The sequence below is a fragment of the Gallus gallus genome, chromosome 3 (assembly GCF_016699485.2).
Source record: "Gallus gallus isolate bGalGal1 chromosome 3, bGalGal1.mat.broiler.GRCg7b, whole genome shotgun sequence".
In the NCBI taxonomy this organism is placed as follows: Eukaryota; Metazoa; Chordata; class Aves; order Galliformes; family Phasianidae; genus Gallus; species Gallus gallus.
In genome coordinates, this window is record NC_052534.1 from 12,554,508 (window position 1) to 12,577,871 (window position 23,364).

The following is a 23,364-nucleotide window of genomic DNA, read 5'->3' on the forward strand; positions in this document are numbered from 1 at the left end:
AAAAGCCACAGTGATTTCCTTAACAAATCAAAAAGGTGATGTCAGGGTGTCTTTTATACAGTAAGACTGAAAACAGAAGAGCTTTCCTTTGTCAGAAGAAAAATTTAGGAAGAGCCAAGACACTGACAAAGTACAGACAAAAGGTTCTGGAAACAGATAGGTCAACTTGCACACTTGAGAGTACTATGCAAATGGAGAAAAATGAAAGGATCTTGTACACATCACCTAATACTGATAACTGGTGCAGTAATAAGTCCTCTGCTAGCTTTCTTTGCTGAATACCAATGCCCAAGGACCAAGAATTGGGGCCAGCCTGCTCACCTATCCATGCTTACTATAGACACACAGAACAAACAAACACAAGATAGCTTTCTTGCAGACCTTTTTAGTCAGTACTCTTTGGTAGAATTTTATGTTATAGCTTTCACTACTGAACAAGGCATGAGAGATGGCATGAGAGATGGTTACACTTCTCCTCATATAAAAGGTTTATCCCAAGATAAAACTGTATTTTATTAAAAATACTCAGTTCCCAAAGCACATCTCCTGTCTCAGTACAGAAAACCGGCACATAATTATGTTGCTAAATGTTTGGATATGCACACGGCACATCCTATGTTTCACACTACTGCATGTTTACGTACCATTCAATTCATGCACATCTCAAAATTAACACAGACAGAATTGATAAGCTATCCATATCTTTAAAACACGTGCAGATTTTAAAAACAAACACTTAGGCTTAACATACATTAACAGCATAATTGTATCATAAAACCATGACGTTCTCACAGGATGAAATGAACATTTTTTTGTCTTTAAAAGGTGTGTATTTTGCTAAGATATTGTCTTTGTTTTGAAATCTTTATTTATTCCTGCTTGCTTATGAGTAAGAATCAGACACTGGAATCAAGGGTTCTGAGTTCAGCTTGAAGAAACACTGTTAAGAAACATTTAAAGTCAAAACCAACTGACAGATAAGTTCCACCCACGTGACTTACTTCATTCATTATTTGATAAAGTGATTTTACATTTCTCAACCTGGGATTGCACAGGACTGTAACACACACACAATAGAATCTACTTTCTAATGCTCCTGATATAATCACAGATGCACCAATCCAATACTTAAAGGCTTATAAAAAGCCCACTACTGGCTCTTATATAATGCAGGTGGAAAGCAATTGAGTATGGTGGCTTATAGGTGGGAGAGGCCTGTGATTAGAAAAGAGGAAAAGGGTTGGTGATTGCATCAAATCACTGTTTTGTTTTCTTCACAATAAAAACAAAACGACAAAAACCAACAAGATTTCTCCTATGGGTATTAACACTCCCCAGCTTCTCAGACAATCCCAGACCACCCACACATGAAAAACAAAAAACTGTTTATATAACAATGATGCAAGGAAAAATTGTAGTGACAACACTAAAGAGTGATGCTTTATATAAGGAAGATACAACATCAACAGATACGCAGACAAACAGATTTGTGCCAAAGTAAAATGCTCCCTTTGAGCATGCCTGGTGTCAAGTGATTGCCAGAATTCAAAAGCTCATATTAGTTGAATATGAATAATAATTTTAAAAAGCTAAGAAAATGCACTGACTTTTCAAATTCTTTCTTGGATCACAATAACCCTCCAACAAAAGCTCCCTCACTGCATTGTGCCTGTGGGCTCTTTCATTGTTTGGTGCCAGTATCTGTGCTGTGCCTGCAGCTCTAGAAGTGAGGCTGATCAGCAAGTGCCCTAAGCAGGAGATATGTTTGATCGGATCACAGCACTGGGATTCTCTCTGAAAGCAGTTGACAATGAGATAAAAGCTGACAGTCACAGACAGTCTTGAATTTATTTCTCAGGTTATATTCCCTGGCCTCTGTAGTTCCTATCTTAATCACTACAGTCACTGACATATGGCTGTTGACGACTCTAACTGTATTCTGCTGTCTCCAGCAGTGGATCTATACAGATCTCCACCACAATGCTGTGCACAACAAGCAGCTACCTTTACCTTCAAGAAGCGCAACCTACAGGGGCCAGAGAAGGAGAAACATAACTTTCAGAAGATGAACCCTGAGTTTTGAGGGGACACAAGGAAAAGATGGAAATTTGAACATGGGGACATACTGAAGTACTCTTGCCGAACAACCCCAAGCTCAGGAATGTACAAATGGCTGCTGTGATTCCAGGAGTAGGTCAACAGCTTTGTGAATGCGAGAGCAGACCAGCTGAAGTCACAGATAGTACGCAAGTCACAGAAGGCTGTATGCCAGCCCTGAAGATCACATAAATCATCAGCAGTGTCAGGAAAGCAGAAATCCTAATGGAAGTTCCTGGAGGAAGCAGAATGCAACGTGATGTCAGCTAAAAACGCCACAAGTCTCAGCCCCTCACCACAAATTAGCCTTTCCATATTCCTGTTGCTCAGTGAATGAATCTTCACTTCTTGGTAGGCTGAGAAGGGTGGAAATAGATACCTATCGAAGATGGGGGAAATAACAGAGCACATGCGAAAAAATGCATTTGGCCAAACAAAAGAAAGGCTACAGTCGAATGATTTCCAAAAAGACTGAGATGATCAAAATATACGAAGCGCTGCTGTGCTATATCTACACTAGATGCTTTCCCAAGAACTCAAAACACTTTCAGTCTTTAGTTGCAGTGATAGAATCTTCTCTCTCAGACTGAAGAGAGATACAGGTCACTCTCAGATTGGTGTTGGACTCCTTTCTATGAGCAAGGGAGGGAGAAAGCCACCAGGCCACAGCAGGTTATGCATTACCTTGTGCTGATGACTTATGTGCACATTGATATTTTCTGCCCTGGAAATTCAGCCCCTCACCTCACAATTTCATACCAAAGGTATCTTGCTAAGTGCTTTAAGTATCTGTCTGAATTAACATATCCCAAAGCGTGAAATTCTCTTGATCTTTAGTCTGGCACGCAATACTGCTGGTTCCTGCTGCCTGCTCTGCTCCTTGAACTCTGTTTTTCTTCCCAACTCAACATCCATCCTGCAAAGACAACTCTCAGAAAGTGGCCTCATAAAATTTCTGTTTTGGTCGTATTAAAAAAGTAGGGTGTTTTCTTTTTCCGTGGAAAAATTAGCATCCAGGAGTGGTAGGAATTATCTGGCTGTGCCAATGGTCATTGTAGGGAAAGTTAATTTCCTGTTTAGTTGCTTGATGCTACAGTCTCAGAAAAAAAAAAAAATGCTAATTTTGTTTAGAAAGAAATTAAAAATAAAAATCCTTAAGAGTTCATATTTCTGTTGGTAGCAGAAACAGATCTGTATAGCATGATAAATTAAGGGCTCTTTATGGTGTCTAGTACCATATAAGACAGGATTTGAATCACCGCTGCACATTTGCAAACAGCAAGCTGTGAGAAACAACACGATGCTCACTATATTCTGGCTTAAGTTAGGTTTTATACAGATCTGGACAATCCCTAAGCAACCATTACCTTATCATTCAGCTCATTATACTCACAAACTGCTTCTGCAATGAAATGCAGCCAGCTACATCCCTTGCTAAGAAAGCACATAGACAAACATGCATACCTTACCTTTTCTGAAAGCTATATTGCTGCTTACAACTTTCAAAGGTAATTAATTCCTATGCTGGATTAGTGTTAGTAGGGAGGAAATGGGACTAGCCACTTCATGGCTTTTATTTTAACTTAATTAGTGAATTACTCTAATGAGCAAGAGTAAGCGCCTGTGAAAAAAATGTAGTCTTTTACCTAAGGTGGAGCTATAATCTTGATATAGAAGTTTAATACATATGGAGTGAGAAAGGAATTCCTGGAGAATACACAGTGTTTTCCAGAATAAGTGTATCACAACGATTAAGGAGACTGTGATAATGCATTATTTTAGATAGCCCGAAAAATCAAAGGGTGTATAATCACCTTCCAGGTGAGATTACCAAGCAAGTTCAATGCATTTGTTCTTTGAAGGAAAGACTTGAAATGAAGCAGAAGGGTTGAAATTTTAGCTGTAATTTTGAGATCACTATTAATGCTGGCCAAATTGTTACCCTCTAAAAAACCACCATTTAGGAAAACTTATTAAAAAGATGTAGACTAAAACTCCAGCAGCACTGTGCATGGCACCAGAGAAGCAGATTTCCTGACTATTTTTTTTAATGTGGATAGGTCCTCCGACACTTGATGTTGAAAGTGATCTTCCAGAATGCAGAAGCCTGAATAGCATGTAAACCAAAATATACAGCTATCTCACCAGGTAGGTACCCACAGGAATCCAAGTGGAGTTTAACAATTCTGTCCATCCCTATCACCAAAGAAATGCTGCCTCCTTATTCTATAGGATCACTTAGACTGGATCAGTCAGCAAATCTCTGGTCCAAACCTCCTGTTCAAAGGCAAGACAGTATCAAGTTCCTAGAAGGAATTTGCTCAGAGATTTTTCTAGCTAGGTCTGGAAAGCCTCATGCTGCAGGTTCCAGAGCAGCCTGTCGCAGTGCTGTTACCTGCATCTTGAATTTTTCTTCTCTTCATATATGAAATCACTCCTGTTTCAACTACCATTGTCTCTTTTTCTCCTTCTGTGCACTTCAGTGAATAGCCTTACTCAGATTCCCACAGCCACTCCTCACCAGGCAGGTGCTGCAGCTCCCTGCCCATCCTTGGTGGCTCACCACTGGAGCCACTCCAACTTAGAATCATGGAATTGTTTCAGTTAGTCAGAAGGGACCCTTAAAATCCATCTAGTCCAACTCTCCTACAAAGAACAGGGATGTATGTGGCTAAATCAGCTTGCTCAGAGCCCTGTCCAGCCTGACCCTGAATGTCTCCAAGGACAGGGCATCTACCACCTCTCTGGGCAACCTGTTCCTGTGCCTCACTCCCACTATTGTAAAAAAAAAAAAAAAGAAAAAAACAAACCTTTAAATCCAATCAAAATTTCCTCTCTTTTAGTTTGGAACTATTTCCCCTTGTCCTAAAACAACAGACCCAAAGAGTCTACTAAAGAGTCTCTCCCCCTTCTTTCTTAAAGCAGTACTGAAAGGCTGCCCTCAGGTCTCCCCAGAGCTGTCTCATCTCCAGGCTGAACACCCCCAGCTGTCTCACTCTGTCCTCATAGGGGAAGTGTTCCACCCCTTGGATCATTGTTGTGGTCCTCCTCCTCTGGATGTGTTCCAACAGTTCCACAGTCTCTTCTGCACTGAGGACTCCGCATCTTGACACAGAACCCCAGGTGAGGTCTCACCAGAACAGAGTAGAGGGGCGGGATCACCTCCCTTGCTCTGCTGGCCCCACTTCTTCTGATGCAGACTAGGATACAGCTGACTTTCTGTGTTGCAAGGGTTCATGGCTAGCTCATGTCCAGCTTACCATCAACCAGTATCCCAAGTCCTTTTCAGCAGGGCTGCACTCTATCCTTATATCTCCCAGTCTGTAATGATAGTGGAAACTGCCACACCTCAGGTGCAAGACTTTCCTGTGTTAGTGGGCCCAAAGCTGACTGAAGCATCCTAGATATCATCTAAAAACTGTCAGGTAAAAGTGGATCAATATACCAGCTACGCTCCTGTTAATATAACCCAAGACGCTGATAGTCTTCATCTCTGTCAGGTTGCCCTGGTGGTTCATATGTAGTGGACTGTCTGTCTTCTTGGCAAAACTGTTCCCATGTTGTTCAGTCTCTAGCTTGTACCAATGCAATGCAGCTTTGCATCTGTACTTGCTGAAATACTTGATGCTCCTGCTGACATAACCCTCTAGTCTGCCTAAATCTCTCAGACTGATGGCCTTGTTCTCAAGTATATTGTCTGGTCTCCCCAGTCTAGTGCTGTCCACAAAGTTGGTGAGCAGGTATTCAGTTTTCTTTCTCCAGTTTCTTCATAGTTCCCACAACAGACCCCTGAGAACTCATACCCAGCCTCCAGGCAAATTATGAACCGCTAATCACTAGTCTTCGAGCCCAACGATCCAGCCAGTTACTAATCCATACACTAGTCCACCCACCAAGTCTGCAATGTCCCAACTAGTATATGAGAACTGTATTGCTAAAGTCAAGGTAGATGGCACCCACCACTGTCCTCTAATTCACAGATCTTGTCTCTTTACCATAGAAGACCTTCAATCAGTCAATTATCGCTTTTTTTTTTTTTTTTTGTAAATCCATGCTTACTATTCCCAGTCATTACCACCTTTATACTTCCAGAAACAGTATTTGCTGGAAATTATCTGCATCTTGAAGATGGGTGGAACATCTGCCTTTTCTAAGTTATCAGGGATCTTCTTTATATCCATGGCCTTTCAAAGATGAGAGTGTAAGATTCTAGTATGACATCAGCCAGCATATTCGGATGCAACCCTTCTGGTTCCATGCACTTATATGGGCTGAGATTTCTGAAGAGATCCATGACTCAATCTTCCATTACTGGCAGTTCCCCTCCTACTCAAATCTTGTGGTCCAAGGCTTCAGAGAATTTGTTAGTGAAAACCAACCCAAAGAAAGCTTTTAACAGCCAGTACCGTCTTACCTGTACCTGCTGTCAATAAGTCATCTAATCTATTCTGCAATGGCCCACATTTTTAACATTTATTTATTTACTAGAAATGCTCCAGTAAGAGCTCTTCTTGCTTCTCTTGATATCCTTTGCAGTTGTTAACACTAAGTGAGATTTGACATTCCTAACACAATCCAAACATGTCCTCCACTGTAGCTTGTTTTTGCTTCAATCTCTTGTGCATTGCCTGGTTGCACTAGAGGTCAGTCATAGGTTAACTGGTTCGCTAAGCCAGTCTCCTGATACATTTACATTTCATAAGTACAGGGGTGAACTGCTCTTGTGCTAAGAAGAGGCTGTCCTTAAAGACCTGATGTCTTCCTTAAGCTCATTTTTCCTACTGAACTACCATTTGCTTTTCTGCTTGCTAGACCTCTCAAAAAAAAAGCAAATAAATACACGCTGTTTTTCCTAAGGCTTAAACTTTCAGAAGTTAATTACCTGAATTCAGGGATTTCCAGGTGCTAACAGCATAGTGACTCAAGTCCTACTGGAAACTTATTTTTCCTATGCAAAAAATCTCTAGACTTGTATTAAAACCTAATGCAGCATACTTAAATTATTGCTACAAGAGTCCTTTACTGTTATATGTGCCTACACACTAGTCACATCTCAGCTTGCTGAAGGTAGACTTCAACATTTCCTGCTTCCAAAGCATTGAGCTCATCACATAGCAAGGCAGATGACAGAAACAAGGGTGTGGATCTGACACCTGTGATTAATGGCCGAGAGTGCTGGTGCAAAGCAACAAATTTCTGGGGCTTGGAACTGAGAAGTCAGGAACTGAGGAAGAGGAGGTTACGTTTGCAGTGCTGCGGAAGCAAGAGGTAAAGTAGGGAACGCAGACTGGAAACCAACTCTTAGTACCTTGCTGTCACTACGCAACTCTTAGAGGGACTCCACTTTCTGTCAGTAGATGCACAAATGAACACGTTCTAAAGGCTTATGGGTTGAAGATGAACCAGGTTGAGGTCAATAAAGTCTCCTTTCAGTTTCTTTTTACCCCAAACAGCACCAACAAAAGATTTTCAGGGGAAAAAAAGTTCTATTCTGATCATTACAGTTGCACAATTGAGGCTACAAACTTGGAAAAGTTGTTGTCTGATCAGCCTTAAGCCCTCCCTCCTTTCTCTTTCCATATTAAGAAGTCTTATCATACCACCCTAATTGCAGGAATTAGTTCTTCCCCCCCACCACACAGGGCTCATTAATATTTATACTGAACTTCCAAAATGCTCCAGTTACACAAACTGCTGAAAAAGCATAGGAAGTAAATGCAATATGTATGTGAGAGTACACTGCAGAGGACAACTAGAGAAGGCATTTAGAGTATAAAAGAAAATGAATTCAATAAGAACAGCTGCACGGCACATTCTTTTCATGGTTTTTTTGTTTGTTTGTTTTTAAACCACCAATGTTTTCTTCAAAATCCTTGTTTGGGAGCGAGTTACACTGCAGTGCAGAAAAGAGATGAAGAAAAGCATAGGAGGAAAAAGCATTGAAGAGACTGAGGATGGCTGCTGTAGTACTGAATTAACAGCAGAGTAAAAAGGTTAGGAGGACGACCAGATGCCAGAGGATAGAAGGTAAATATGATCAGCCTCTGAATTTTAAAGCGCCCACATCCCAGAGGTCATCATGTCTTCTGACTATCTAATAAGTGAGGTTTTCTGAGTTTAACATCATCCTAGGCTCCTTTCTGCTTTCAGAATAGTTTGAAAGCCCTGAAAAAGATGGTAGCCTGTTCACTGCATATTCCTTCCCAGGAATAACTTAGTGCAGAACGGGGAGAAACAAAACAATTAATCAATAGCTTCATGCTATCTTGGAGGATCTTTAAGGCATCCAAGGAAATGATCTATCAAATAAATAAAATTGTTGAATGCGTATCATAGAAAAAATAAAGTTCCCATTGGATCAAATGTACCTACAGTTTTAAAATATGATATCCCCTACAACTGACACACAAAATAAACAGGAACACAATGGCCAAAGACACCACAGCTGGGAAAATACCTTTGCTGGCTACTGCAGTTAGATAGCTAAATTGGCTAGCTACTGAATTGTGCCTTACATAATGACCAGACCAGGCTTCAGATACAGGATTAAAAGCACAAGTGAAATGGAAGATACTTCCCACTGTCTACCTCCCAACCCTTGGGTCTAACTGTAGTCTAACTTCCAATGAATGCTACCAGCCAAAACCAAAGCAGTCAGACAAAAAAATATATATATAATGTATAATATAATATTTATTATATTTAAAATATAATAGTATATATATTAAAATAATCTCAGAAGCTGTTCAAACAAAGTGGTCTCTCTCCACTGAAGTAGCATACCTCTTCCCTGAAAGCAACACCATCTCTTCTGGCAGGATGCTTCACTGCATCTTTATTATGTAGCTATCTCCTTTACTTTCCTTAATATGCCATAGATTGCTAGAAGCAGACAGCCTCTCTGCTCCCCTGCACTTGATCATCCCTAATTACCCTCCACATTCCATTAAACAAAATTGTTATTTCAGAAAACTGGAGACTTTGCTGCATCAGAATTCTTTCTGTCATGTGTATCTGCACACAAATGTTCTTACATCATTAAGATGCATTCCTGAGCCAGTGTTTTCAAAGGCAGTGTCTCCAATGCAAGTGCTCCCTAGAAAAAAGGCTTACTGAGCCAATTTCTGTAAAGCCCGATGTTCTAGTCAGCCAATTGCACGCAGCTATTGCTGTACACTTCTAGCTTAGAAGCCTTCATTGTACTGTACTTTTACTGCAGCCTCAGCACCATCGTTTGTCAAGCCAGAACACCTACCTGTCTCTTTCCTCTTCAACTTGCAGTGTAACACACCTACATATAAGCCCAGGAGTTAAAAACTGCCACAAGTCCCAAATGCTAGAATCAGTATCACTAGCCACATCCTGAATAACCTAGCACTGTATTTCCCACCCTATTAGAACTGCTTAAAGATGAAATAATCTGAATAGGCAGTAAAAAAAAAAAAAAAAAGTGTGTGAGTGCATGGCACAGTATTAGGGGAAATCAGAGCAACATGGAGGAAGACTGGAACCATGACAAAACTGACTCTGGTTCCTGCACAGGCTTAACTGCACTCCCAGCTACCATTTTTTCTGCTCCTCAGATCCTAGCTGTAAATGGGGGAATACACCACAGCAGGCTATTGCAAACATAAGACTGTGTGATGTTGCACACCTTCAGCAGCAAGCCATGTAAACAGACCAGGTAAGAAGGAACAGTATCTATTCCTGTAAAATTGGATAAAGCATAAGTACTGAACAGGGTGAGGCAGTTGGGGTGGGGAAACAGACCAGACAGGAATGGGGAGATTCCTACCGGGAGTGAGATTCCTGTTTCGTACAGGACTCTTGTCTGTTATTGTTTCCTTCTTTCTCAGACTGCATTAGAAGCAGGAAGAGAGGAAACGACAAGTAATTTGTAACACAGTGCTAGACTTGGATTTATCAAATCAGTCTTTGACAACCCTGCTGAACTTCTTCAAGCTGTACTTCCTCACCCATGAGCACATCTCTCCCCTTCCCTTCCAACCACATGGTGCTTATAGCACTTCACTAATTCCGCAGGTACATCTATTAGAATTTCCTTATTTTCTCTGCCTTCCCTTCCAGCCCAGTCTTTCTTTCCTTTTTGCTCACCCTAACTAATATTCCAGACGTGTCTTTTCTATTAAGGAGAAAATCTAATTTATCTCCCCCCTGTGAGTTTACTTCTTTAAAAACTGCTACTGTATAGCAGCATACAGTAATAATACTAAATGACTAACGTAGCTTAGTCCTTGAAATTTGTTTATCCAACTGAAAACAAAGATTTCTGACATCACAGTGGCAAATAATAAAGTATAAAAATATTAGGAGACAGATGCTAGATTAGGTTTCTGGAAGCAGGTTCCAAGAAAGGCCTTTTCAGTCATTGCACAAGACTTTGTGCTCTTCTCATCCTACACAAGCCAGTGATCAGGAAACACCCATACCAAGGGAGACACCTAAAGCCAGACAATCATTAAGCTTGACACTGGGCGTGCCTTCATTAGCAGTGCTAGGTGTGTGAGAGCTCCATTTAAAAAAGATATAAGATAGCAGTTTACTTGTAAAACAGTGAAGCCCTTGCCACACTTGTTGCCTCAAGCTTTCAATAGGCTCTGAACAAAGATGATCAGGTGAGCACTGAGGCTCCTGAAGTAACTTCTCCATTCCCCTCTCGCCATCACACCATGCTGTAAAGCCAGCCTCTTCCTAATCACTACAAGAGTTCCTACTAATGACAACAAGATGCAGAATTGGGATGCTTTAAGACAGATTACCAAGCAGAACAGGTACTGCAGAGAGACAACGTTCAAGAACTGGGCTCTTCTGGCAAAGGAATACCTTTGGTTTTGTGGTTCTTTGAGATGCTATACACTAACTGTCCTACAAAATGCTCACATAAATGAGAAGTGTTAGTTTGAATGAAAACAGCTTGAGAAAAGGGAGTTGGAGTTTAGACTGTACAAGGCTGGAAAGCAGACATCAGTGAAGCAGGTATCAAGCCAACCATGCAGTAACATACACATCAGGAAGACAGCTTCTCCCACCTACATTTTTTTTTTTTTGTTATATTTGTACAACAATAACTCTCTCTTTGAAAACCTCTCTACACACACTCAGCTTCCCACTGGTGATTCGTACCTTGCATAGTCAACTCCAGAATCGGTTGAGATTTAAAAGGAAACTGCTACCTTTCAGACTGTTGTCCTTGATACAAACTAGAGAGTAGTTACTCGATAAAATACGTTGCATGAGAATTCACAACTCTTACTGCAGTTTAAGATGATAGAAAATATGCAGTATCACATCCTGAGATTACAAAAGTTAACACACAAGCCAATGCCATACCACCTGTTCAATGGAGACCAAGACCTTCATAAAACTACCTTAATAAGCAATGTTGCGACTATTTATTTGCAGTGCTGAGACAGTGAGTAGCCAAATCTTACCTTAACTCCTTTGGTAATTCCATTTTTCTTACAGACTCCACTTTTTAAGACATTATTCTGTTTCTGATGGTGATGATGATGTAGATGTCCATTACAGACAGCACTGGGGTTAGCCATCTGTTTAAATTAGTCAGATTCTCAGTTCTTAAGGGTGTCTCAGGTCTTTCTACAGTAAAAAAGACAGTGGGACGAACAGATAAAGTCCTTAGTTAAGGCCTGAAAGGTATCCAACTGGTCTGTCAGGATTTTCCAGGATGAGAGGAGGAACTATCTTTTGCAATATCTGAGAAACTTAGAACTCCTTCTTCCATACACCTTCAGTTCCAGCAACCTAGAATGGAAAATGCATAGCAGAAGGTGTACTCTCAGAATCTCTGAAAAACACTGCTCATTGTCGGCTATTGTATGAACACAGCTTTTATGAGTCAACAAGACTGCTGCAGCTATCAAGAAGTGGGTGGACCCAGAGGCGGAGACACTTAAAGATATATTACCTCCTAAATGCCTCCCAGTGAGGAACATGACACTTTTTTTCTTTCAATTACTCTCCATACAGAGCTACGTTACTCCACTGAGGGCAGAGTAATAAAATGTTTTGAAAAATTAAATAAAATAATCTGTAAATTTGCAAGCATATGAAGAGTACACTGGCTGAAAAAAAATGTAGTGTTTCACTGAGTAGGACAGAACACTTTTATTTTTAAATCTTTTCTAGGCAGTAATAGGCACAAAATTAGCCTTTGAAGGAAGTGGAAAGCATTTCAGTAATAAAATGAAATCTTTACTTAGAACTAGAAACAATTTATTTGGCCTCATCTTACAGATACATACACGGGTGTTTACCACGGTGAAGTGGCCCTTTAAGCTCAGTTTGGCATGCATTATGTGAAATTCCATGCTACTACAATCAGTGAGAACCTGATTTTTATAAAGTACATCAATTTAGGTTTATTATTGTACTTCAGATTTTAGTGGCAAAACATAAAAGTAAAGGTGTTCCTGGCAACATGTGATAGAATCCCTTCCTCCCAGAATAATTAAAATTAGTATGGAGACAGATTAAAGGAAAGCTATATGATAATATCAATTTTGGAAAACAGTAAGGATAAAAGGTTAGGAGAATAAAAACACATGGAGTGTTTAAATTAGAAAAAACAAAACCTATGTCATCTTGGAAACAAAATGTAAGTGATATATAGAAAATGCAGCCTAAAACTGGAGTACACGATGGAGGAGATTAAATACTACATGAGCCACTGAGAAAATACACGAGAAAACACATTGCATTGACTCTGAAACTTGTCTTAGCCATGTACTGAATTGCTAAAATATATTTTTCCTTTGAAGAGGTTTGCAAAGTAGGTTGCATAGGTTGAGACCAAAAGCTTGCTAATGCAACACAGATCTGAACTGAACTGCATTTAAAAGGAATACCTGTGTATTTATTTCTTCTTCATTTTGCTCATTTCATACCACTTTCTCATTTGCTGAGTTTTCCATTAAGATGTGTAGATAACCTCCACAATACACTAACTGGTAGCACTTCAGTTGTGAAGAAATCCATCCTTTATTAGGTTTGATTTTGATCTCCTTGGAAAGAAGATTTCTACTTACATATTCCAATTAATAAGACAATAACAGTTTTAGTCAAGAAAAGATCTCCTTAACTGACTAAAAATAAGAAAGAAACAGTAAAAAAAAAAAAAAACTAACCCAAAACAACATATTTCGCTTTGTAGTTAACACCACATTCAGCATCAGAACTCAGATTTCCTGGATTTTCTTTTTACTGATGTGTTTTTCCTAGGCAGGAATGCCTCATTTCTGTATGACTCAGTTTTGTGAAGGCTTCGTTAAGGCATCTGTCAGAATAAGTCAGAGAATAACTCACCTCAGTCCCTGGAAAGGTGATGGAACAACTTGTTCTGGATGTCATCTTCAAGCAATGGTAAGGGAAGAAGGTTATCAGGAGTAGTCAACATGCATTCACGAAGGGGAAATCATGTTTGACCAACCTGATAGCCTTCTATGATCATCACTAGCTGGGTAGATGGAAGGAGAGCAGTGGATGTTGTGTACCTTGACTTCAACAAGGTTTTTGACTCTATCCCCCACAACATCCTTGGTAAGAAACTAAGAAAATGTGGAATAGATGAGTGGATGGTGAGGTGGATTGAGAACTGACTGACTGGAAGAGCTCAGAGTGTTGCCATCAGCAGTGCTGAGTCTGGTTGGAAGCCTTTAAGTAGCAGTGCTCTGAGTCCAGTCTTATTCAATATCTTCATCAACAACCTGGATGAAGGGATAGAGTCCACCCTCAGCAAGTTTCCCGATGATAAAAAGCAGTGAGGATTGGCTGATACACCTGAAGGCTGTGTTACCATTCAACAGGAACTGGACAGACTGGAGAGTTGGGCAGAGAGGAACCTTATGAGGTTTAACAAGAGCAAGTGTAGAGTCTTGCACCTGAAGAGGAATAACCACGTGAATTCGTACAGGTTAGGAGATGACCTGCTGGAGAGGAGCTCTGTGGAGAAGGACCCGGGGGTCCTAGTGGACAACAGGTTGGCCATGAGCCAGCAGTGTGCCCTTGTGGCCACGAGAACCAATGGTATCCTAGGATTCATTAAAAAAAAAACAAAAACATGGCCAGCAAGTTGAGGGAGGATATCCTACCTCTCTACTCTGCCCTGGTGAGGTCACATTTAGACTACTGTGCCCAGTACTGAGCTCCTCAGTTCAAAAAAAGACAGGGATCCCCTTGAAGGAGTCCCAGCAAGATGATAAATGGTCTGAAAGCATCTCCCATATGAGGAAAGGCTGAGTAACCTGGGTCTGTTCAGCCTGTGGAAAAGAAGACTGAAAGGGGACCTGATTAATGCTTATAATTATCTAAAAGTGAGGTGGGAGGCAAATAGATGAGACCAGGCTCCTCTCAGTGATGTGCAGTGATAGGACAAGGAGTAACGGCCTAAAACTTGAATACAGGAAGTTCCATACTAACATGCAGAAGAACTTCTTTATGGTAAGGGTGGTGGAGAACTGGAACAGGTTTCCCAGAGGAAGTAGCCACAAGTTGTACCAGAGGAGGTTTAGCTTAGACATAAGGAGAAACTTTTTCTCTCAGAGAGCGGTCAGGCACTGGAATGGCCTGCCCAGGGAGGTGGTGGAGTCAATGTCCCAGGCAGCATTCAAAAGGCGTCTGGATGAGGAGCTACAAGATATGGTTTAGTGGCTTGTGGTAGCAATGGTAATGGGAGGACAGTTGGACTAGATGATCTTGTAGGTCCTTTCCAACCTTGTGATTCTGTGAGAAGTTGAGGAGTCTCTTTCTATGGAGATATTCAAGACCTATCTGGACGCCTACCTGTGCGACCTACTGTAGGGTACCTGCATTAGTGGTGGGATTGGACTCAACGATCTCTTGAGATTCTGTGACTCTGTGATTGTGAATATGTAGTGATAAGATCAATTGCAAGTCATACTAACTGGCTAGAAGTTTATATTTGCAAGAAAAAGACAGAGATGAGGAAAGCCCAGCACTAAATAGAACGAATAGTCAGTAATATTTTACTGCACATCTGTCACTGATGACACCCTGATAAATGAAACAAGGTAATGGAGGAGAATGCTCTCAGCACCTAGCAACCTATTCCCACCAAGAAACATTCTTCATCTAGGAATTATTTCCTTGGCTTTCATGGAAAAACATTCCATTTGCTTAGCCAGTTACTGTTCATTTAGACTGTGTTATCATAAAGGTAAAACAAGAAAAATTGCCAAGGTAGTGGTTCAGCTCCTTGGCAGCTTCCAATGACTCAGCTAACAGTTCTGCCAGATACACTTCCCAACAGACTGAGTACCTCCCAGGGTACAAAGTGATATTATCAACATTATCATGATCAACATCTATGTCTTTTTTTTTTTTCATTCAGTTGTATGTGAGGGGGGGAATCTGATTAGACAACAGATCATGCAATTCTGTCTCTAATCCCCAACTATTACACTCTGTACTTGTTATTCATTTCAAGACCCATGAACAAAGTCCTTTTGTATGAATACAGTAGTGAATTAAATATGCTGTATGTTTACTTTTCAACATGTCTAACACATTGATTGCAAACAGACAGAACTAAAAAGAACAGACAACATTTAAATATGAATTTAAATAAGCAATTTTTAAAACCCCAGAGAACAGCTGTCCTTTTGGACTTCTTCTAACCATACTCTAATACCCAAAGCTCACAAAACAAGTACCGCTAGGGGATGTGTAGATTCCCTGCCCTGACTCTATTTGGAGCAAGTGTTTTATAGAAGGGACTAGTCTGGCCAGATGAACACATTTGATCTGTAACCAGGATGTGGTATTGCTTCTGGAGAACAAAATGTTAAATTGGGCCCTTTAGAAACCCCATCCTACTCAAAGCCATCTGTTACTCAGGCTTCTACATCCATTTCTATCATGCTACTTCTTAGCTGCCCCTAAATCAATTATTTAAATATATGAGAGTCTGTCCTGCTTGGACACTGAAGGAGAGACTCAATAATTGTTTGTGGTTTTGATGTTCAGAACACACATTTACACACTTTCTTTTTTTACCATTCTGTAAAGTGGAAGGAAAATGATTCACTATGCGAACCGTAAAGAACAGTGAGTATTTTAACTGCAGGGAATCCCAATTCAGTGTGCTTGGTTACTGGTCAGAAGTAGAAGTTTATCTTTGAACACTGGCAAGAAAATGATGAATTTCTAAGGCTAGTAGCAGATTACGTGTCCCCCAGAGATGTTAGCTAAGTTTGTAAGACACCTACCATTACAGAAGTACAATGCTGCAAGAACATATGAGAACCAAATGTAAACTGTAATTCAGAAGGATTCCACAAGATTTCTGTTCATCTTAGAGAAAAGTTAGTTATGAAATGGTCTTGCAACCTAGTTGCAAGATCCTGATAATTTCAGTTCATGACAGGTGCAAATTTACATGCCCCAAGAAACAATGATGGCCTACACAGACACCTACGAGATTTATGCTTAGCTTTACAGGACAGATAACAAATGGGAGATGGAAAAAACCTGGGACATTAAACTTAATGTGTTAAACATCATGGTTTTCATAATATTTCACTTAACAGCAGAGTATGCCCCAGTGGTGGAGTACAGAACTACAAAGCCTTCCTGCTACCCTGATCACTTCTCTTACAACAGAAGTCCATGCTATTACGTCTATGTACCATTGAAGACTTATTCTCAGGCTAGCACCCCAGGATGTTCAGTTTGGTACCTGTGAGACATGGATATCTGAAACAATTTCTGCCTCATATGTTCATAAAATCACTTTATAGTGACCAGTGAAGCTGAAATAAATGGACAAACAGAAAGATATCAGAGCAATGCAATAGCAAATGCCATATAGCAGCTGGTCAGTCATCTTCTTCAGTGTCTATCCAGATTCATTCAGAATTTACTGGCTGAAGACTAAACTTACTAAACATTCAAATAGAAGAATCCGATATCCATATTTGCTGCTTTAAACCTTATCTATCCAATTTATCTGTGGAAATGGGTATGGATGTCACCCTAAACTTAGGTGTAAAACTGCACATAGATGCTGAAGGATCTCCCCAAGTGCCCTTGCAGGACATATAAAATTGGTTCAGGTAATAATCTTAGAGCATAGAATATCCTGAGTTTGGAAGGATCCATCTTAGAACTAAGGCCCATGGCATAAGCAGGTGCACCCAACCAGCACTGCAACAGAGGACACAGTACAACAGGCAGGGCTCTGCTACAGCAGCACTCCCACCCACCTTGCATAACCTGGATGCCAACTACGCGCAGGCTGTGCTGAGTCAGCTGCAGGGCTACATCCGTCCAGAGTCCTGCAGAGATGAGGCAGCTCCATGAACTTTAAGGGATCTTCTCCTAAAGTGGCTAGGAGTAATAGCTAATGGCAGCTTGAAAAATTAGGTGGGGCAAAATAGGCTCGAGTTGAAGTAGTGTAAGAGTACCTAACTGAGAGGGTGCTTGGAAGAGCAGCCACAGGGAAATTCCAGAAGACAGGCAGAGATCTCCAGAACAAGGAGCTCCAGAAAACACAGTAGTCCTGTATCACCCAAAAAAATTAACTTTCCCGAATTCATCACAGAATATTCACTTGCTGACAGAAGCAGGACAGTCAGAGGTGCAGGCACACATACACGAAGCCATGTCCAACTAAAAAAGCTGAGTTAGATACTTAGAGTCAGGACCTGAAGTCAGGCTGAGCTAAACCTAGGACTGTAAGGAGATGAGGCTGTTCCAAGACTGTCCAAAGGCCACAACTAAAGGCTAGAAAAAGCACAACTAAAGGCTAGAAAGCCCAAAAACCAAAAGGCACACCTGAGTTCAAAGGAAAAATTTTGTCAGAGACTGAGACAAATGTCAGGAAACCAGAGACAGGACACCCAGGGAATTAATGTATAGGAATACTATGCAAGAAAACTGGTTGAGGTGGCACAATGCAGAATTGGTGCATTGCAAAGGGGAAACAGGTGTGGACCTGGAATCAAGAGCCAGAGGAGCAGGCAAGGATGCTGGGCGCAGTCTGACATGCCCACTGCTGCTGCTCTGCAGTCTGCTGTCAGGTCCAGCTGTGAAACACAGTTGCTTGCCAGTTATAATAACTTTTCTGGGTGAAGCAAGAACAACATTTCAGCAGTTTTATCCTGTCAGCAAGTGTTCGAATGACTAACACTCAGAAGGAAGAAACTTTTTTCCTATCTATTGTGACCTTGTTTATTTAACTTTTGCTTTACACTTGCACATCAAGTCTTGATGGGTTCTCCCTGTTCTAGGGGACATCGAGGTTGCCATTCCTCTGGCAGAGGTTGGTCCTTCCCACCTCAGACTGCAGCTAAATCTTAAGGGGAGTGTAGGCCTCTCTAAGGGCTGATTGATAGAGAAGTGAAAGAAGTGTTACTTCGTAGCTGAAAGTGTGACTCCAGTCTTCTGAACATTTGTTTTCCCTAGGAGACATTTTTAGCAATTTCAATCTCATCTGGTAATTGTAAGATTGCAAGAACATAGGTAACTAAGGAAAGAAAGCCTGCTGTGCAAACCTACAGTCTTTATGGAGGGATCTGCAGACTTGAGGGGTATATAAAAAAACTAAACATTTAATTTGGTTTACTAGAAGAAGCCACAGCACTCTACAAATTACATTTTTCAACTCCAGCAGACCAGGCAGGGAAGGAAAGCACTTAAACAGACTCTTTTTCCAGATGAGCCGTGCAAACTTGTTGCTACTTAATACAGCAACGGCCTGGAAAGATGTGTTGATGTTTATTACAGAGGTGCTGCTACTAATCAGCTTTGAGGCTCACAGATCAAGGAGTGGCACAATAGCATTGTTCTGTGGGAAGTCACGTATACTTCCACAAAGGAAACATGAGACTCCTCATTTTATCTTGAACTAGATAATTTTTGAAGGTCCTTTCCAACAGAAAAATTCTATCCTTACCTCTGTCCGTATTTGATTCCCTGCCTCTAAAAAGAGAAAGAAGAAACCTGCAAGCGTCCAGAACTCAGCTCTAGGCAGTCCAGAACAGGTGGTACCTTTAAAAGCTCAAATGCCTCATTAATCCTCCCCAGCTCTCTGTTGGATGGCTCAAGGGAATCTCTTGGGAAACAGCATGGAGCAAGCAGAGACTTGATATTTTACACTATCTGAATTTCATATGTATTACTTTATCATCGTGATCTGTGGTTTGTAACTTCTCTCCCTTTCAACAGATTTTTGTGGATAGGCTCTCAGCAAAGCACACAGATTTTGGCCTTCATTCATCTTGCTTGCCCACAAAACCTTAAGAAAAAACAAAAAAAAACCAACAAAACCACAACACAACAGAGTAGCCACAGAAAATGCTGAGAATTCTTACTAGATGTTAATAAAAAATACTTGTATAGGGATAAATAAGGGAAAAGATTTCCAGCTACGATCATATGCTGGCAGCCAAGCAGTGATACATAACAATATTTATCGGGAATCACAGTTTTCCTTTGATGTGAGTAAAGTTACTGAACTGGTCAGAGCTCAGTATGCAGTTATAAATCAATACATCCACTGAAACAATGAGAAGTACACACCCTGTCTGAACATTTGTTAGACCACCCAGACAAACAGTATGGGCAGCTTTCCAGAACTTCCCTTCAAAATTCCTACGAAGACAAGGATGAATTCAGTTTAACATTGATCACACAAGCTACTAGGTTCATGAAGGGATCAGAAAACATTTAAAAACTAAATGACCATTCTTATCTCAGAAACTATTGGCTTAAGGACTGTAGATAAGTGCCACTGAAGCAAAGAATTTTTCAAAAACTGCTTTTGAAAAGAGTTGAGTGCTAACAATTTATATGAAGATAGATTTCTATTAGTTGTGCACTTGGGTGAGAAAGGAAAAGTTTCCTCACACCTGCATGAAATACTTGTTTTCAAAAGGAAGCTCAAACACTGCTGACTAGAGCAGATGCTCTATTTATCCTCTCTGCATACACCTAGTGCAGAACTAGCTTCTGAGTTCGGTTTCCCATCAGCTCTATCTTGTAAGCTCTGCAGAGCAAGGCTCTCATTTTAAATAGTGAACATAACAGAGCTCCAATCACAACTCCAGGTGCTTATATACCCATGTACCAAACTTACCTTTCATTGAAAAGCAAAACAGACTGCAGCAGGGAATTTTGCTGTTGGTATCAATGCACTCAGAACTATGTTAGCTTTATACACTAGTGAAGTTAATTCAGACAGGCATCTCCTTGCGGATTGCCAGACCATTGCTCCAATAACCCAAGTACCCCCATTTGCAGTGGACACATCTAAAAGCCCCAAACCATACAAGGTAGGCATAATATATCTCATTTTGATACTGCATTCTGTAAGATGCATTTAGTGTTCTAGCTGCTACAGGGAAATATACGAAACCTTAATGTACAGTGAGGCTAAAAGGTTATGCATGCAATAAGTTTTCACTAACTTGAATTATGTGGGACACTGTTATATGTCCAAATGCCACGTCATTCGATTGTTGGAAGTCAAGATCTTTGTTTAGGTGCCTTGTTTACATCATTTGTGCTTTTGCAACTTTAATTGTAGCTATTAGAGAAATTCAGCCTATTTCTTGGTCCCCTCACATGTAATTCCTTCCTTGAAGTTTCATTTTCTCTTGCACAATAGATACACATTATTTATTTCAATCACTCCTTCTTAGTGGACTAGCAGTAGTGTAAATAAACAACCAGTTGTAACAGATGTCTTCAATTTCAATTTCTTAATTATAACATTTGTCAAGCGAGTGTCAGCAACTAGCACAAGTTTTAGTGGCTTTTTTAAAAGACTTTAGAGTATTAAATCTACAGATTACATACTATAGATCAGTGAAAGATGACAGATTGGCACATTATAGCCAGACCTAAGCTTCATGTATTAGCACACGAACAACATTTTGTTATTCTTGAACTGATAGGGAACACACACACTTCAAGTTTCCAATTCATGTTCCAGAACCATTACTGATGGAATCTACTATTCAGGCCAGGGTTTATTAATTTTATCTAAACTACTCCCAGTTTTTCTGTTTCTAATCAGAAGTACACGCCTTAACTGTCCCACGTCTGCACTAAGAGGTGATAAAAATAAGGGAGAGCAAGTTTTGAGTAGAAAAAAACATCAGGCATCCAGGTAGCCAAGTTTCTTCTAGTTAAAGAAAGTTCGCAGGTGTATTATGATATGAATGGAAAGCATCATGTATCAAGATAACTTGGTTACTATGATTAGTAGTCTGGGGTGTTTTCTTGGTCTATGAAGCTTACAGATAGTTTTGGAGGTCAATTAGACTTGGGAGGCTGTATTTGTTTGGTCTGTTATATTTAGATATATATATATATATATCCTATATAGATATATATATATATATCTGTATTTAGGTCTGTTATATCCTAGCAAAAAATCCTTTGCTGTTATTAGCATTATTTCCATAATCCTTTTTTTCAGTGTTCATAAGATGAAAAATAAAATATCTCTATTATGCTCTAAAAATTTCATGTATCCACTGATTCTAGATATTAATTTTGAGTAATGAGGGTTCTAAGTTCTCCTTTCTTTCCCTTTGGTTAATTTTACCAGAAAACTTAAATCCTCAAACCACCTGTAATCTGTATTAACAGTGTGCCAGCATCATAGCCTTTTCTACAGAAATTCAAAGTCACAGTTATGCTTCCTTCTGAAAATATCTACTTAGCTTTAACATTATCTGTAGTTATGTACCTTTCAAAGTTATTTTACCATTGGTTTTCACAATCTACTGGATGCAGCTAACATCAAGTGTGAATTATAAATTTAAATGATGATTTATGATTGATGATGTAATTATGATCTTAGACCTTCTCCTTTCCTAAAATTTCAGATGCATTTGAGTCCTATTTTTAAGTACTGATGCAAAACCCATCAGAGCATAATATTCTGATGTAACTGAAAGCTGGTAGTCTTCTGACAGAAATTTAAGTTCCATCACTCTTAAATCATAATAGAATTACAGGTGTTGTTGCAATATTTTCCACGTACTACTCTGCAATTTGCAAAAGTGCAGGAATGTTTGTAAATTTTTACTTTCAAATAATTCTGTTAACTCTTGAATGCAGACAGAAGCTGTTATAAACATTTCTCTAAAACTCTCACATGGACTGGCAGACTTTGCCTCCGGTAATAAAAAGGAACACAATATGAGCTGCTGCACTTTTGGGGAAAAAGTATCAGAAATCAGTATGTTAAAAGGTTAAGTTTTAATATTTGAGGAACTGTTCATACATTTAGCAGCAGACAAATTAAATAGAGCTCAAGCTAGGAGTCTAGGATTCCTATTAAAGTAATGACGTGAGGTAGAGTCCTCCAAAAGCTCAAGAATTAGAAGCTTACCTTCTTCCACACACTGTGCAGATAATCTGGCAGAGGACCTCTACACCAATAGAGCAGTCAAGAGTGGAAGCGGTAAAAAGTTTCTCTCTTTTATCACTCAAGGAAGTGATCTGGAACTTATCCATATCTTCGTTTCCAGTCTGGAAAGAGAGCCAATTTTATTCACTTTTTATTTACCAACCAAGCAATTTTACTTTTTTAGTGTTTCTTTTTGATTCACATTTTTAAAATCAGTATTCTGAGTATTGCTATACTTTCTAAACTACACCCCTGTTGAAAACAACACATTCACTAAGCCACAGAAGAAACTTCATAAAATTTATAGAGCCTCATACCAATAAATAACTCATACAAAAGAAAACTTGTATTTGGTGGTCTATGACCATTGCACCACAGGCCCAAGTAGAAAAAGCCCAATAAATTTTCTTTCTTTTGGAACAAAATCTGTTTTTCTTTAATTATAATCTGTACCCCTTCTTATTCTCTCATGATATACAGTAAGACAGAATGAAAATGGTTACAAGCCGTAAGCACATACTGTCCCTGTGGTTCCTGAAGTAATATTACTTGAATTTGTCTTCTGCATGTATTAAGATGTCAATCAGCCACGAGTGCTCATAAAAAAATTCCAACAAATTCCTAATGTTATTGACAGCACATGTATTTGTATAGGAATCTGTACATAAACAAAACATATTCTGTGGCATCTCATACTTAATCCTTGCAAGGATTAAGACTTAATAAATTGGACAGCTGAATGCAGTTCTGTCTCTATCCCACTACGCAGAAAGAAAAAAAAAACTGACTTGAATATCATAGTCAGTCAAAACCAGCAGTAATACAGAAAACTGGACCTAGACAAAAAT

General features: G+C 39.8%; 1 protein-coding gene across 6 annotated transcripts in view; it reads right to left on the bottom strand.

Annotated features, from left to right (window-relative positions):
• Positions 1–23,364, bottom strand: part of SPTLC3 (serine palmitoyltransferase long chain base subunit 3) — a 273,302-nt gene that overhangs the window by 69,916 nt on the left and 180,022 nt on the right. For 3 of the 6 annotated variants that reach the window (XM_046939520.1, XM_046939517.1, XM_040698202.2), the window contains one exon: positions 22,499–22,638. The exons of 2 other annotated variants lie outside the window; for them this stretch is intronic. The gene's annotated coding sequence lies outside the window, so the exon portion shown is untranslated. Of the gene's footprint in view, positions 1–11,549; positions 11,943–22,498; positions 22,639–23,364 lie in introns of those variants that run through there. One more of the 6 variants, XM_001231525.6, reaches the window with a different exon arrangement.